This window comes from Quercus robur, chromosome 8, assembly GCF_932294415.1.
Source record: "Quercus robur chromosome 8, dhQueRobu3.1, whole genome shotgun sequence".
Lineage (NCBI taxonomy): Eukaryota > Viridiplantae > Streptophyta > Magnoliopsida > Fagales > Fagaceae > Quercus > Quercus robur.
This window is the reverse complement of record NC_065541.1, coordinates 33,637,600-33,643,599: the sequence shown is the minus strand read 5'-3', so window position 1 is coordinate 33,643,599 and position 6,000 is coordinate 33,637,600.

Genomic DNA, 6,000 nt, shown 5'->3' with positions numbered 1-6,000 from the left:
ATGCCATTAACGCCCTCAATCAGCATGCGCCACGTGGCCACATTGCGTGTTGCGCCGCCACCATGCCTTAAATTCGGAGTAGAACCACAAGAGTCACAGACAACTTTGGAAAACTTTTTATCTTCTATGGTCCTCATGACACGTCATAGACGACCACAGAACCTGGGGGGCAACTGATGGGAGTGACGAGTTTGTGTTCCCTTGACGAAGTTAGCACTAATGACGAGGTCATCCCTATTGACGAGGAAATCAGTCATCACTGACGAGGGCAAGAATATCATTCAATGAAGCCAGCCAGTGACTTGAGCAGTTACGAAACTAGCCGAGTAGACCGTTGGGGAGCCTATTAAAAGCCCCATTATTTGGCAGGAAACGTTACTAAACAAGGCATTAACACCCCAACGGCTAGCAACCAAAATCACATATATAAAGCCCTCACATTGTCAGCAGAAGGTACATACATTCACACTCTAAGAAAGTATCCATCATTATCTTGTTCTTCCATTTTCATTTCACAAAGTGCTTCTTTGTTCTAACTTTGGCATCGGAGGCGTTGTGGCAGGCACCACACTGGTGACCCTCATAAAGGATACATTCACACTGACAAGGAGTTCCATCTGCCTACCTTGACTGACGAATTCACGCTTCATCATAATCTATTATTGATTCTAAACTAAATTTGCAGTAAGTTTCCTTTCAAGGTACAAAGTTAAGTAAAATAATTTTTTTAATAACATCTCATGACATCTATAAGATTTTGGGTTAAAAACCTCTTGCTAGCATTTTGGGATCACTTTCAAGGGGTTTCTTTCTATAATGACTTGGTGTGTATGATTGCACATGTTTAAGGGAATATTTAGATACTCGAAGAGGTCTGGACAAAGATGAAGTCAAGACTTAGAGTTAGGGGAGGTGGCTATGCTAGTTGTGTGTCACAACTATGTTATTGCTTAGTTGCTAAGGTGGTTTTTTTTTTTTTTTTTTTTTAATTCATGCGTCTACTACTAGGTAATGACAAAATTATTTTGGGTGAAATTGATTTATTGGGATTAATTTTTTTAGCTTTGCTATTGGTAATTTTTGTTGTTAGACTAATTTTTTGGGGCTTGTATATTTTGTTTTAGATTCTAGATCTTAAAAAAAAAAAAAAAAAAAAATTATGGTTTTTAAAATGAGGAATGCTAAAATTACAAATTTTTTTACAAATAGCTAATGTGGTGAGTGGTTATTGATAAGTAAAAAAGTGATATAAATGGTAGGCCTAGATGTGAACCAATAAAAATTTATTACCTCAATAGTTTGTAAAATTTTTCTAGAAAAGTATGTGACTATAGCATTATTCTTAAAGGAATCAATGGTATTGTTAAAGGAGGTAAAGTGTAATTTTATAGGGGAGTGGGGGGAGGCGGGGAGCATTGTCCCAAAGCCAATGAGTGGCTCCATCCCTGGGTTTGGATAACCTTATTTGCTAAATATATATATATATATATATATATATATATATATAAAAGTTAGTCTAATGATACTCTTAAAAATAGAATTTTTCAATTAGCCTAATAGTTATATAAGCAAGGTAGTTTTTGTTTCTCAAATGTGTTTTTTGTACATGTTTAATATCAAATTAGACAACTTTTACATACTCATTGAAGTTTAAAAAATGATAAATTCCCTTAAAAATATTATTTAGTGAATATACACACGTCAAAGTTGATAGTTTTACATACAATATATTTATAAATTATAAATTATGACTTACTCTAGTATCAAAAAAAAAAAAAACAAAAACAAAACAAAACATAAAATCGTAACTCTGCCCATGGTTTCTCAAAAAAAAAAGGTAACTCTGCCCATGGTATTACTTGAACCAAAAATTATTTTTAAAGGAAAAAAGAAAAGTTTAAAAAGTGTATATGGGAATTTGGATCAACACGGGCTTATAATTAGTAACTACCGACAAATAACCAGAACTTGGGCTTGATCCAGAATCCTTTGAACTTCAGACCATCAATGTCCTAATCTACTTTACTGATTGTGGGCTCATTTTAAGGTAGCTCGGACGAGTCCTTATTGATTCACCAGCTTCATCTCCCATTAACCATCTCCCTCATCCAAAAAATAAAGAACAAAAGGTGAAAAATGTCATTTTGGTCCTTACATTTTGATATCACAATTAATTAGGTTTCTATATTTTGATAGCAGCTAATTTGCTTCTTGTTATTTTTAACTTGCAATCGATTCAATCCCTACCGTTAACTCATTAACGAAAAATGCTTACATGGTAAACAGTGTATACGCTTGACACATAGTAGCTTACGTAAGATCTAAAAAAGGAAAAAAAAAAATTAATGGCTATTTAAAAAAATCCAACATCGGCATTTATATATTTTTAAAAAAATCTGAAATATGAATTTTGAAAAGAAAAAATTTTAATATCAAGATCACAATTTCTTTACTTTTTCTAGGAACCAAACACATCAACAATGTTTGTGGAGAAAATCTGTAACAATCTGTAAGCAACCAAAGTACCAAACACATCTCCAGTAGCAATTTGCTTGTTCATTTGAAAAGCTCAAGAAATTGACAAACAAAATTCAAACAGAGAACCTAGATGGCGAAGAGAATGTTATGATCCTAGTGTCTCACATGGACTAAGTATAAGTTTAACCATGTGTTTATAAGCTCTTAGGCACTCTTCCCTTGTATTTAATTGTAAGTTTAACCATCAATGACAAATTACAAGCTCCAAAATGAATAAAAAGAAAAACCTTAGCCCCATCGAACAAAACATTAACCAAAATTAGCATCGATTTTGAGAATAATAAGTAGTCAATCTGTTCAACTTTGTGTTAGATTCAATGTGGCTGAGGTGGAGCTTTTACTGTTGAGACCGACCAATCTGCTACGGCTGATGCCTATCTGCACCAAGAAGTGGTTAAACTTAGGGGTGTGCATGGGTCGGGTTGGGTCGGGTTGAGGGAATTTTTTGAACCAACCCATCATATAAATTCAACCCAACCCAACCCAACCCACGTGGGTCGGGTTGAACCCATGGGTTTGACAATTTTTTATTTATTATTAAATTGAGTAGAAAAAAATATAAATATTAATATATTAAAAAAAACCTAAAGATTAGTATTAATGTAACTCTTTGAAGGCTCAACACTAATGACTAAATAAAAATAGTAATTTATTAGAATTTGTGTGAACTAATTGGCTTTTATATAGGATAGGAAGAATTGATTATTTAAAAAAATTTATTAATTATATAATATATTTATATATATATATATATATTAAATTAGTATTAGTAGAAGGAATTGAGGAAATGTAAATTATTAAATATATAATATATATTTAAATATATATATATATATATATATAAGTGCCCTACAATTGATTTTTTTTAAAAAAATTATTAAATATAAAATATAATTTAAATATATATTAAATATGGGTGGGTCGGGTCGGGTTTGGCGGGTTTGTAATTTTATGACCCAAACCCAACCCGACCCGCGATAATAATTTTTTTGGTAACCCAACCCAACCCACCAAGCCTTAAAAACCGACCCAACCCGGTGGGTCGGGTCGGGTTTGGCGGGTTGGTAGGTTTTCTGCACACCCCTAGTTAAACTGCTCGTTTTTGGTTTCTCTCATCTGTGCAAATTTCTCTCTTTAAGCAATAGTGGCAGTGGAGCCACAAGCACCACCGTAATCAAATCTAGACCCATGAGCATTGCTATAGCCCCACTAGTGGATCTAGGTTGCGACGGTTCTAGGTTTGCCATATGGGCTATTGGGTTAGATTTGGGTTGCAATGGATCTTAGTTGTATGAAAAAAAAAAAATTTTGTTTGATTAGTGAGAAAACATGGAACAAAGGAGATATAAGTTTTGATTTTAATGTATATGGAATAACCTATTTTTGCCATCCAAGAAGAGCACTAGAAGCTCATTTTCGCCCATGAAAATAGTTGAATAGCACATTTTTGTGAACTATGTTGCAATCTACCACTGTTTTGGAAATATATAGAAATCTACCACCTTTTGCTCGAGTTTAGTGAAATTGGGTTTTCCATGGTACTCGAGTTTATGAAACTCAAGTATTGTGGAAAAATTTTAAAATTTTTTTATGGTACTCAAGTACCATAAAAAGTTTTCAAAATTTTTCAGAGTATATTTTTCAAAGAACTTGAGTTTTTGGAACTCGAGTTTCAAAAAAGTGGTAGATCTCTACATATTTCTAAAACAGTGGTAGATTGCTATTTTTTTTGCTAAATAGTGGCGGTGGGCCATTTTTGCCCATTTTTGCCAACCAAGAACAGTAGAAGAACACAAGAAACTCGTTTGTTGAGCTTGATGATTTTTTTTTTTTTTGAAAAGCTATGAATTTTTTTTTTTTTTTTAATTCTTGTGTTTATAACTTTTTGTTATTGGTTTTCATTCAAATGCATAGGTGGCTTTTTAAATATTTAATTATTTAATTTTATATTATTACGTTCTTCATGTGTGCGCCAACAATACAACCATTTGCCACATGACATTTTCCGTTAGTGAGTTAACGGTAAGGACCAAATTGATTGTAACTTGAAAATAATAGAGACCAAATTGACTATGACCCCAAAATGTAAAGACTAAAATGGTGTTTTTGCCAAAACAAAAACAAAAGAAAGAAGGATTGACTAACATTAACATAGTCTCTCTCTTTTTATTTTATTTTTATGGGTATTATTTTATTTTATATATATATATATATATATATATTTTTTTTTTTTCATGGGTAAAGAAATCATAACTTTTCCAAATGTAACATAGTCATAGGAAGGAAAGAAGATAACATAACTTCCAGCTAAATGTAATCTTTAGCACTTTTTTTTCTCTCTCTCTCTCTGGTATTTGTTTTTATTTTCTATTGTTTCTCTTTTGTGAAGAACATTTAAGGTTGACATTCAAAACATATAAAGATCCTTAACTCAATTGGAAATAGCAAGAATTCAAATCTTCACTCCCATTGCAAAAATTGAATTAAAAAGGAGGGGGGGGGGTTGCAAACCAAATATGATCTATAATGGGAGAAGATATTTGGTATCAAATGATACTATGTTAACAGTATCAAAATCCAATAAGTGTAAGACATGTCAGTAAAAAATATATTAGTGAAAAGTTATTTTTGCACACATGTCTCTCATTAATTTGATATAAAATACTTTTTCTTATAATGGAGTGGTCCCAACCCAAGATGGAGAAGCCGAAAGGAGAGGAGCGGGATTCAATATAAACATGTTTAAGGTTTTCCACATAGAATTATCGCTGGTGACAAAAAAGTCACTTTGCCTTATTCTCTAGGGAATGAAAAAAGAAGAGTGGGGGTTTGTAGACCAAATATGATCCATAATGGGAGAAGATATTCAAAATCCAATAAGTGTAAGACATGCCAGTAAAAAATAACTAATCCACTAACAAATGAAAGACATATGTTACTGGAAAGTTATTTTTGCATACATGTCTTTCGTTTATTGAATTTTAATACAAATGACATAATATCATTTGATATAAAAAACTTTTTCTTATAATGAAATGGTCCTGACCCAAGATGGAGAAGCTGAAAGGAGAGGAGCGGGATTCAATATAAACATGTTTAAGGTTTTCCATGTAGAATTATCACTGGTGACAAAAAAAGTCACTTTGCCTTATTCTCTAGTTGGGACAACATGTCAACTACAAAGAACGAGGCGGCAACAACAACAGCAGCAACAACAACAACAATCACATTGCCTCATTTTCTAGGTGAGATTTGAGACATTACAAGTTGATACTGTCACATTGCCTATTTCGTTTCAAATGTTTAGTGCATTGGATTGAAGATTTACTTTTAGTTTTTGGAGAGCACCATAAACGTGCACATGCAATGATCTGTAATATATCTTTAGGATCATTTTTTTTAAGAATATATATTTTTTTTAATAAGAAAATAACAACTTTCATTAAGAAGAAGAAAAACACA